At 40.8% G+C, this 12,032-nt stretch overlaps 1 long non-coding RNA gene and 1 pseudogene across 1 annotated transcript in view; one reads left to right on the top strand and one right to left on the bottom strand.

Moving 5' to 3' along the window:
* LOC148345987 (uncharacterized) overlaps window positions 1-12,032 on the top strand; it is a 209,653-nt gene that overhangs the window by 118,587 nt on the left and 79,034 nt on the right. The gene's annotated exons all lie outside the window — the stretch shown is intronic.
* LOC148345988 (U2 spliceosomal RNA) lies at window positions 1,731-1,873 on the bottom strand (annotated as a pseudogene).

Here is a 12,032-nt window from a genome sequence, read left to right as displayed (position 1 = left end):
AGTGCACCAGTTACTGGTGGTTTTGGCACTGTGGGCAGGTGCTAGATCATGCTGGAAAATGAAATACTCATCTCCATAGAGCTTTTCAGCCGATGGAAGCATGTAGTGCTCTAAAATCTCTTGGTACACAGTTGCATTTACTCTGGACTTGATGAAACACAGTGGACCAACACCAGCAGCTGACATGGCTCCCCAAACCATTGCTGACTGTGGGAACTTCACACTGGATTTCAAGCAACTTGGATTTTGCTCCTCTCCAGCCTTTCTCCAGACTCTGGCGCCTTGACTTCCAAATGAAATGCAAAACTTGCTTTCGTCTGAAAAGAGGACTTTGGACCACTCTGCATCTGTCCAGTGCTTCTTCTCCATAGCCCAAGTCAGACGCTTCTTCCGTTGTCTTGAGTTCAGAAGTGGCTTGACCATGGGAATACGGCTATTGTAGCCCATTTCCCGGACACGTCTGTGAACTGTGGCTTTTGATACCTGGACTCCAGCTTTAGCCCACTGTCTTTGAAGCTCCCTCAAATTCTGGAAGCGGCTCTTCTTCACAATTTTGTTAAGGCTGCGGTCATCTCTCTTGGTTGTGCAGCGTTTCCGGCCACATTTTTCCCTTCTAACAGACTTTTTGTGGATATGCTTTGAAACTGCACTCTGTGAACAGCCTGCTCTTTGAGAAATTTCTTTTTGTGTCTTACCCTCCTGATGGAGGGTATCAATGATGGTCCTCTGGACAGCAGTCAGATCAGCAGTGATTTAGTTTACTGAACCAAGCTGAGTGTTTTTAAGGCTCAGGAAATCCTCGCAAGGTGTTTCGAGTTAATTAGATGATTCAGGTGATTAGTTGAATAGCCTACTTGTATACTTTTTCATGATATTCTAATATTTTGAGATAGGATTTTTGAGTTTTCTTAAGCTGTAAGCCAAATTCAGCAATATTAAAATAATAAAAGGCTTGAAATAGTTCAGTTGATGTGTAATGAATCCAGAATGTATGACATTTTTGTTTTTTTAATTGCATTACAGAAAATAAAGAACTTTATCACAATATTCTAATTTTCTGAGACAGTCCAGTATATATATATATATATATATATATATATATATATATATATATATATATATATATATATATACCCAATTCGAGCTACATATCATTGTATGTATGTATATATATATATATATATATATATATATATATATATATATATACATTTATATACATACAGTGAAGAAAATAAGTATATGAACACCCTGCTATTTTGCTATTTCTCCCACTTAGAAATCATGGAGGGGTCTGCTATTTTTATCGTCGGTGCATGTCCACTGTAAGAGAGATAAACTAAAAAGAAAAATCCATGAATCACAATGCATGATTTTTTAACAATTTATTGGTGTGATATAGCTGCAAATAACTACCGTCAATTCCGGACTATAGAGCGCACCTGATTATAAGCCGCACCCACCACATTTCGGGAGGAAAACCGATTTTGTACATACACAAGCCGCACCTGTATATTAGCCGCATGCGCCCACATTGAAAAAAATGCAACACAAACACAAGTTTGGGGGTTTTGGGGTTTTTAAGGGTTATTGATCTATCTTCGTTATTCATTATCCATTATCCGTTATCGGTCAGTTCATAATACTCTACAAAGCCTAGGAGCCGGGACACTTACTCTCAGCCAAAAGGCCAAGCTAAGGTCCTAACCCTAAAGCCTTGCTGCGATCATTGCGAATGCACCGTTCCCGGAGGTACTGCAATACCGGGCCGATGCGTGGAGTGGACAGAGCAAGCTCATATTCCATCTCCAAATGCAAAAATCAAAGAGGCCAAGCTAAGGACCTAGCATCAAAACCTCATGGGCTATGATATTTGACCCATAACTGACACAGTCCAAAAACAAAGCCGGCAAAATGAACGGAAAATGATACCGGTACTTAAGGTTTGATGCAGACCTGCAGAGTCCGGGTGCCCGTTGAAAGTAATCCAAGGAAAAAAGTGCATATTTCCAAAGGTAAGGGTGGGAAAAATATATATCCACTATTGTCGGCCGGTCCACAAACACGTCTCACCTTTACTCCACTTCCCGTCAGCCCGCATTTGCCCCGCCCCTTCTTTCTCATTTGCTCGTGAAAAATATATCAGAAAAAGTTTCTAAAATAAATACATTACAAAAATATACAGTTGCAAATACATATTATACATGGTTACACATATTTACAAAGAAAGACGGTACACCGAGAGAGTTTTCAAAGCTTTAATAATAATATTATAACTTTCATCCCAAACCGTGCCTGTGAAGGGTAGCAAAACGCTATTAGCAACACGCTCGCAATACAGTAAACGGGTCTGTTAAGAAAACATAACGTACTTGTAGAAATCACGGTACACATTCCTCATCTTCCTCTTTATGATCACATCTTCAAAGTTGTCTTCCCCAGTAGGGGAAAGAGACTTTGTCATATAGACGTCGTCCCACGCTCACTTATTCATAAACACGCTCGCAAAGTAAAATTTACTTGCAGTAGCTCTGCTTCCTTCTTTATCGCACTGCTCGATTGCATTTAGCTTGAAAGCTGCGTCATGTGCCTTTCTTTTTGCAATTTGCTTGATGAGGCTATGTTGTTGCAGTCTTCCTCGGCGCATATATTCCAGTGGTCTAAATCTTACCTCTTGTACTCGAGCGCCGCTGGCGGCTGTTGGAAAAATTACATGAATTGGCCGCATCACTGAATAAGCCGCAGGGTTGAACGTTTGGGAAAAAAGTAGCGGCTAATAGTCCGGAATTTCCGGTAGTTGAACACCTGAGAAAATGAATGTTAATGTAGACTGCGCTCGTGTGGCTGCAATCCAGTATCCCAGAACGCATGTTGCCGCAAACGGGGATCGGCCGAAGGCTCTTTTGTCAGGAAGCGTGATGTCTAGGAATAAAACACACGGTTGTGTGCGTGATCCATTATCCCCGGCCAACTATTTATGCCAGCAGAGGCTGGCATTGCAGTTTTTTTCCCCGGTTCATGCTGCTGGAGCACTTGTGTGTGGCTCTGCTAAAATGAACTGCACTGTTTTGACTGTGATCCATTATTCCCAGTCATCCGTTGCTATGAGTTGGGGCCATGAGAGCAAATTTGCGTCATGTCAGTTCTTTCCCCCGCTTACCTTCTCTCTCTCTCTCTCTCTCTCTCTCTCTCTCTCTCTCTCTCTCTCTCTCTCTCTCTCTCTCTCTCTCTCTCTCTCTCTCTCTCTGTCTGTCTCCTTTACCTTCTTTCTCTCTCTCTCTGTCTCCTTTACCTTCTTTCTCTCTCCCTCTCCCTTTATCTCTCTCTTTTTCTCTCTATTTTTCTCTCCCTCAATTTCTTTCTTTCATTTTTGTCTTTTTTTCTATTTCCTCTTCTCTTCCTTCCTTGATCTATTATGTTCTCTCTATTCCTCTCTCTCTGTCTCTCTTTCTCTCTATTTTTCCTCTCTTTCTCACTGCATTTTTCTTTCTTTCTCTATCTTTTTTCATCTATTTCTTTCTATTTCCTCTTCTCTCCCTTCCTTGATCTATTGTGTTCTCTCTATTCCTCTCACTCTTACTCCCTTTTTCTGTGTACTTACCTTCTCTCTCTCTCTCTTTCTTTCTATTTTTCTCTCGTTCTCAATTTATTTTTCTTTCTTTCTCTCTTTTTTCATCTCTTTTTTTCTATTTCCTCTTCTCTCCCTTCCTCGATCTATTGTGTTCTCTCTATTCCTCTCACTCTTACTCCCTTTTTTGTGTACTTACCTTCTCTCTCTCTCTCTTTCTCTCTCTCTTTCTCTATATATAAAATTGAATAATTACCTAAAATGTACCGTATTTTCCGCACTATAAGGCGCACCTAAAAGTCTTAATTTTTTTCAAAAGCTGACCATGCGCCTTATAACACAGTGCGCCTTATATATGGCTCAATATTAAATTTGCAAGGTCTCGCAACTTACTCAACAGCCGCCGACTAGATTCTCCCCCGAGCGCGAAGTCGTCCGCGGTGTATGCTGGGATTTATATACCGGCGTTTCATTGGCTAACCAATGTGTCAATTATCATTTGAATCGATCACTATTGGCTGAAGTTATTCGGAGCCTCGGATTGGCTAGATGCCCAAAACAAACCCTCCAATCGGCCGAGTTTAACAATGGCGTAGCAAGTCCGTGGTGTATGCTGGGATTTATATACCGGCGTTTAATTGGCTAACCAATGTGTCAATCATCATTTGAATCGATCACTATTGGCTGAAGTTATTCGGAGCCAAAACAAACCCTCCAATCGGCCGAGTTTAACAATGGCCTAGCAAGTCCGCGGTGTATGCTGGGATTTATATACCGGCGTTTCATTGGCTAACCAATGTGTCAATCATCATTTGAATCGATCACTATTGGCTGAAGTTATTCGGAGCCTCGGATTGGATAGATGGCCAAACCAAACCCTGCAATTGGCCGAAAAAGATGTGTCAATCATCAGTTAAATCGATCGCTATTGGCTGAAATTATTCAGAGCCTCCAATAGGCTAGATGACCAAAACAAATCTTGCAATTGGCCGAGTTTAGCAATGGCGTAGCAAGCTTAGCAAGCTTGCTAAAGTACACCATAGAGAAACATGTTTTATCAGTCTGTATTTGCAAATAATTTACTCTCCTGGATTTACTTCACTAACGGTTGTAAGAAGACCATGATTGCGTATCATTATTGAACGTGAGAACTTAGGTGAGTTATGCGGCTTTATGTTTTCCCGGTATCTTGTTTTAGAACTATCTTGATGTTGCTGTGATGAGTTGAGTGAATTCAACTCAATTCCAAGTGTTTATTGTCATATGCACAGTAAAGTTGCGAGTGAAAAAGAAAATAGAAACATAGAAATGTTTGGCATTTCTTGAATCCCAAGACTTTAACCTCCCGAATGATATTTGAAACGATGCATTTGAGTGACATCGTACGGACACCGCATCCGCACGTGTCTACGACACGTATTTGCTTCTTTGCAAGCTTTGGGAATGTTAAGGGGGTAATAAGTTGGACTGAACTATCTGACTGTTTTGTCGACGTTCCCATTGTAGCGCCTTATAATCCGGTGCGCCTTATCTATGGAAGATATAGGACCAAAAACTATTTTTTGGGGGTGCGCCCTATAACCCGGTGCGTCCTATAGTGCGGAAAATACGGTAATGTATTTTTGTATGTCATCTTTATCACTGATGGTGGTTAGGATTCCTTCACTCTGACCCAGGTTTGAGGGTGGTCAGCCATATTTTAGTGTACAAATCTACTAAGATGCTACCCTAAAACCTCATGTACACTACTCACCCAAACATGGGTGTTATACACAAATAAATATGTTAATTCCCAGTCCAGAAAAATACCTCGAAATGTCATATTACTCCGGAATGTAGTTTACAAATCCGTACATAAGCTGAAAAATGTTCAAAGGTTTTGCGTGCTCATTAGCATACCAAAAGCGGCGCTGTGGACAATTTTTTTTTCATTTCTGTCTGCGCGGTTGTCATCAAAGGGCAGCGTCCGAGACACTCGAGCGGCAGGGATCGGCGCATCCTCGCAGCGGGGAGGGGGCGGGCGGGCGACAGGCGCACAAAAACAACACCCGCTCCCAAAATAATACATGAAAAGTCAAGAGAACGGTGCCTCCGGCTCGCGCTCGTAACCCGGGCAACCCTGGCACGGAGCGGTACCCCGTCTCTGCCCGGCTCCAGCATGTCAGACCTCCCCATCTCGCACTCCCCCCCCACTTGGACAGGCTGCTCTTGACTGGAGTTGGCGCGCCCCCCAGGCTAAAAGGGGGCGGCGGTACCACCTCAAAGCGGGCTTAGCTGGCGTGGGGTACGTCTCAATCAGCGGGGGCACGCACCCAAAGAGGCCCCGCTTTATCTTTCATTAGCACCCATGCGTCTGCTATCCCCTTAAATTTCAATTCATTTCCGTATACTGTCAGTGAATTGAACAAATACTGAGAATTCTTGAAGTCTCTACGAATCTTCTCGGTCTTTTTGCAAATTTTCTTTGTAACATTTTCTTATAAAGACTAAAGGCCTTTCTTGTCATGATTACTGATGTGTCTCAGGTGTGCCCCCTCATTTTGAGCCACCCACCTGATTGGCTCCCTGTCCCTATTTAAACACACTCATATCTGTCCCCTGTTGTCAGTCCGTCTGCGAACCTTAGTTAACACTAGGCAAGCTTTTTCGACCCTGACTCCCACCTGTCCCGTTTTTGCTCCCGTCTGTCTCCGGCTACGACCCGTTTTGATTCTGACCACGTCTGCTCTCCTGTGGCCACTTACGACCCATTTTTGATCCCAAACACACCTGCTCTCCCATCCCGGCTTACGACCCGTTTCTGACCCCCACCACGTTTTTGCTCTCCTGTCCCGGTTATCGACCCATTTTTCCGTCCTTGACACCGCCATCGCTCGCCACGGAAGATTCACTTCCGTTTTTGGGTCACAAACCGAGTACGAGAGCGACTTGCTTCCCGCGCCGAGCGAACGCCGGATCGTTTTATAACCTTATCTTCTCTGTTCTTTATCTTCTTTTTTACCTTTTTTACCTCACCGTGAATGTGTGAAACTTGAGTGTCATGCCCAATTTCGTTGTCACAATATGTTAACCCATTTTATAACAATGACAATAAAGGTATATTCTATTCTATTCTCTTTCCTTTAATAAAACTTGTGAGAAACGTAACGCAATCGGGTCCTGTTTCCGTTCTGGTCCTGACATTTTTGTGTATTCTCAAAGTCTTTCTGCAGATTTTTGAGGTCTTTTAGCAGATTCTATGACGTTTTTTGCTAGTTCTCAAAGTCTTTCTTCAAATTCTCGCAGTCTGTCTCTGAATTTTCGGAGTCTTTGCGAATTATTTAAGTCTTTCTGGACATTTTCTTCCTGCGAAGTCTCAAAGTTTTTGGGGTCTCTCTGTAAAACCTATGACACATTTTGGAAGTCTTTCTTCAAATTCTCGCAGTATTTTTTTGAACTTTTTGTGTCTTTATGAAATCTTTAAGTCTTCCTGCAGACGTTTATTTAGCAAATTCCCATCGTCTTTCTGCAGATTCTCCGAGTATTTTTTGCAAATTCTCAATCTTTTTTGCGAATTCTCTGAATAATTGTGCAGATTCTCGAAGACAGTCTACAACAGAGGTGTCAAACTCATTTTAACTCGGGAGCCACACAATAGAACAAACATTCTATCGGGGGCCGGACTAGTAGATTAAAGAGAAAGAAAAAGAGAGATAAAGAAATAAGAGAAAGAGGGAGTGAAAAGGAGAAAGGGCGGGACAAAGAAGGAACAAGAGAGAGAGGGAGAGAGCGTGAGAAACAAAAGAGATAAAAAGTCGTGATAGAGGGGGAAAAGAAAGGGAGATGAGTAAAGAAATCCATAGAGAAGTAGAAAGACAGGAGAGAAAAGAGAGAAAAGAAAGTGGAAGGGTAGGAAGAGAGAAAGAGAAAAGAGAGAAAAGGAAAAAAAGAAGTTAGAGCAAAAGAAGTTAAAAAGACACAGAGAGAGAAAGAGACAAAGTGCAACAAAGGAAGAGAAAAAGAGAGACACAGAGAGTGAAAGAGATAGTGGGAGAAAACGGCTGGAAGAGAGAGAGAGAGAGAGAGAGAGAGAGATACAAGTACAGTGTCTTTGTTTGAGGCACCTGGCTTTGGCATCAAGTTGACATATTTCAACCTGCAGCTCATTTTTCTCTTGCACTTCTCTGAGTGTTGTCTCGCGGGCCGGATTCAATCCCTTAACGGGCCTGATTTGGCCCGCGGGCTGCCTGTTTGACACTTGTGGTCTACAAAGTCTCTAAATTTTTTTAAGAGTTTTCTGAGTCTTTCTTCAAATTTCTGCAGATTTTTGCGGTGTCTCTGCAAATTCTATGACGTTTTTTTGCGTATTCTCGATGCTTTCTTCAAATTCTCGCAGTCTGTCTCTGACATTTCGGAGTCTTTGCAAAATCTTTGAGTCTTTTAGCTAAATGTTTAAGTCTTTTGGCACATTTTCTTCCTGGCAAAGTCTCAAAGTCTTTTTGCGGATTTTTGGGGTCTCTCTGCAAAACCTATGACATTTTTTTCAAATTTTGAAAGTCTTTCTTCAAATTCTCGCAGTATTTCTTTCTGTGTCTTTATAAAATCTTTGTCTTTCTGTAAATATTTTATGTGTATTTAGCAAATTCCCACAGTCTTTCTGCAGATTCTCTGAGTATTTTTTTTGCAAATTCTCAGTCGTTCTGCTAATAATCAATCTTCCTACAAATTCTCTGAATATTTCTATGAGATTTTCTTCAAATTTTGCGAGTATTTCTGCAAATAATCAGTGTCTGTTTGTTTTTGTCAATTCTCAGTCTTTCTGATAATTATGTGAATCTTTCTGCAAATTTTTGTAGAATTCCTTCAAATTTTTGAAATCTGCAAATTCTTTGAGGTCGTTTCTTGAGTTTTTCTGCAAATTCTACGAGTCCTCTGAATTCGATTCTTTTTTTTTGTGTGTGCAAATTCTTGAAAAATTTCTGCAAATTCTCTGAATATTAGTGCATATTCTTTTGCAAATTATTTGAATATTTCTGTGAGTTTTCTGAGTCTTTCTTCAAAATTTAGAAATATTTCTGCAAATAATCAGTGTCTTTCTGTTTTTGTGAATTCACAAACTTTCTGATAATTCTGTGAATCTTTCTGCAAATTTTTGTAGAATTTCTGCACATTTCTGGTTCTTTCTGCAAATTCTTGGAATCTGCAAATTATTTGAGGTTGTTTCTTGAGTTTTTCTGCAAATTCTACAAGTCCTCCTGAATTTTCAGTCTTTCTGCCTATTCTTTTTTTTTTTTGGTCCAAATTCTTGAAGTATTTCTGCAAATTCTCTGAATATTAGTGCAGATTCTTGAAGTTTTTGCAAAACATTTTGACTATTTCTGTGAATTTTCTGAGTCTTTCTTCAAATTTTAGAAGTATTTCGGCAACATTTCGCGTTATTTCTGCAAATTCTTAGGGGTCTTTAAATTTTTTTGACTCTTTCTGTAAATTTTCTGGTTCTTTCTGCACATTTTTGAAATCTGCTAATTCTTGGAGGTCGTCTCTTGAGTTTTTCTGCAAATTCTACAAGTCCTCCTCCAAATTTTTGTCTTTCTGCCATTTCTTTATTATGTTTTGCAAATTCTTGAAATATTTCTGCGAACACTCAGTCTTATTGCGCATTCTTAAACTCTTTCAGTAAATTCCTCAGTCAAATTCTCTAAATCTTTCCGTGAATTGTCGAAGTCTTTCTGCAAATTTTTGAAGATTTTTTTGCCAATTTTTGTAGTCTCTACCAATATTTCCAGTCTTTCTGCAAATTTTCTTTTTGTCTTTCAGCAAACTCTTAAGTCTTTACGGGGAATCTCGAAGTCTTTCTGCAAATTCTCGAAGTTCTTCTGCAAAAACTTTACAATTTTCTGCAATTTCTCAGAGTCATTCTCAGCCTTTCTTCAAATTCTCTGAATCTTTCCGCAAATTTCCCAGTCTTTCGGACAACTCTCGATGTCCTTCTGCAAATGTTGAAGTTCGGTTCTGCAGATTTCTCGAGTGTGTCTGTGAATATCGTACTCTATCGCAAATTCTCATCATCCTTCTGGAAATTCTTAACGTCTTTTTACAAGTTTTGTGTCTTTTTGCAAATTCCCAGTCATTCCGCACATTTTTGTAGTCAGGAAAAAATGCCAAGTTAAGGACAGACGGGCGAAGGAAAGTGCTTGATACGAGCGAGCAGACGAGAGTGTTCCTTCGCTCTCACTTCGGCGTCTCTCACCCCTTCTGGCGGCAAGAGAGACGAGACGAAACGAGGCGGAGGGGGGGGCATGATGACAGCTATGGGGGGGGGGCGAGAAGATGCTCATTGGCCCATCTTCTCTCATTACTTTTTCAGTCCTACATAATTTTGTCAGCCCCTGTTTCAACACCTTTTTTAAGAAGCCCCTGCTCAGGGTCAAGTTGAGGTTACCGTAAATTCCGGACTATAAGCCGCTACTTTTTTCCCCAAACGTTCAACCCTGCGGCTTATTCAGTGATGCGGCCAATTTTTGTCATTTTTCTAACGGCTGCCTATGGCGCTCGAGTTCAAGGCACATGACGCAGCTTACAAGCTAAACGTAATCGAGCAGTCCGATAAAGATGGAAACAGAGCAACTGCACGCAAACTTTACCTTGCGAGCGTGTTGCTTACGTGCTTTTGAATGGGGGAGCGTGGGACGACGTCTATATGACGACGTCTATATGACGAAGTTTCTTTCCCATACTGGGGAAGACGACTTTGATGACGTCGATTATAGGGAAGGAGACGAGATCGGTTTAACGTGAATTCTACATGTACGGTAAGTTATTTTAACAGATCCGTTTACTGTTTTGCGAGTGTGTTGTTAGTAGCGTTTTGCTACCCTTCACAGGCACAGTTTGGGAAGAAAGTTATAATATTATTATTAAAGCTTTGAAAACTCGGTGTACCGTCTTTCTTTGTAAATATGTGTAACCATGTATAATATGTATTTGCAACTATATATTTTTGTAATGTATTTATTTTGGACACTTATTCTGATAACTCTTGCACTGACCAATTAAAAAGAAGGGGCGTAAAAGGCGCGGGGGATGACGGGAAGTGGGGACCGGTAAAGGTGAGTGTTTGTGGACACGGCAGACCATAGTGGATATATATTTTTCCCACCCTTACCTTTGGAAATATACACTTTTTTTCCTTGGATTACTTTCAACGGGACCTGGACTCTGCAGGTCATTTTCCATTCATTTTGTCAGCTGTGGTTTTTAAACTGTGTACTTTAAGATCAGTTAAAATCGCGGGACTCAAAGTAAGGTTTGGGTTAATTTATTTTAATGTGGGCGCATGCGGCTTATATACAGGTGAGGGCTTGTGTAAGTACAAAAGCTGTTATCCTCCTAAAATGTGGTGGGTGCGGCTTATAATCAGGTGCGCTCTATAGTCCGGAATTTACGGTATACACATTTGTCCAATGAACCTTTCCCTTGGTGTGTAAGAATTTGCATACTTATTTTATGCATCAATTTACGTTTACAGCTATGATAATCCTACTCGATAAAATGAGTGATATATTTCTCTTAGCTGAGACATGTTTGACATGTGGTATTGGAGCAATGACAGTCCTACACAATTTTTTTCACAGCTGAAGGTCAAGTTAAGGTTACACAGTCACTTTTGTCGTTACATTTGCCTGATGTGGTTTCCACTGTATGCATCAGCGTTTCAGGGTTGGTAGGGTGCTTGAAATCATTGAATTTTGGGTGAAGCGCGTGTACATGCTTGAAATCGATAAGTATGCTTGACAATGACGCCGGCACTGCCATTGCATTTCTTCTCCGAGATTAACTTCAGCTGGCATTAGTTTGTTTGTGTATTTATTTCATTTAATAGACCTATGTATGAGTGATACATTTTTCGTACCCACGGCCTGTGTGACTTTAAGTATACAAGGAGGTAGAGCGCTCGTCTTGGGATCAAGGGATCCCAGTTCGAATCCCGGCTCGTCCGTGTTACATGTCGCAGTGTCCTTGGGTAAGACACTGAACCCCTAATACCCTCAATAAGCAGGTTAGCGCCTTACATGGCTGCAAGGCCACTATTGGGAATATGGAGCACATTGTAAAGCGCTTTGGGAAGTCATTGACTTGAAAAGCGCTATATAAATGCAGATCATTTCATTTTCATTTCATTTGTATAATGACATTTTTTCACAACATGAGCACACTCATAATCCCCAGAGGCAGGAACATATCAGTAAATGGAATCAATAGGTAAAAAACAGTCATAATGCATCCGTAGTACAGTGCCTACAAAAACTATTGCCCCCTAAGAATTTTTGTCACATTTTTTTCAAGCTTTAAACTAAAAGCTAAAGAACAAAACATATTTTCCAAGAAAATCTGCGCATAATGATTAATAAAGCTGCCCTTTATGGAAGAGTGGGAAGAAGAAAGCCCTTTCTGAAAGAATACCATAAAAAAGATTCATTTGGTG

This window comes from Urocampus carinirostris, chromosome 20, assembly GCF_059441175.1.
Source record: "Urocampus carinirostris isolate Australia breed hairy pipefish chromosome 20, RoL_Ucar_1.0, whole genome shotgun sequence".
Classification (NCBI taxonomy): Eukaryota; Metazoa; Chordata; class Actinopteri; order Syngnathiformes; family Syngnathidae; genus Urocampus; species Urocampus carinirostris.
This window is presented reverse-complemented; position numbering and strand designations above follow the sequence as displayed.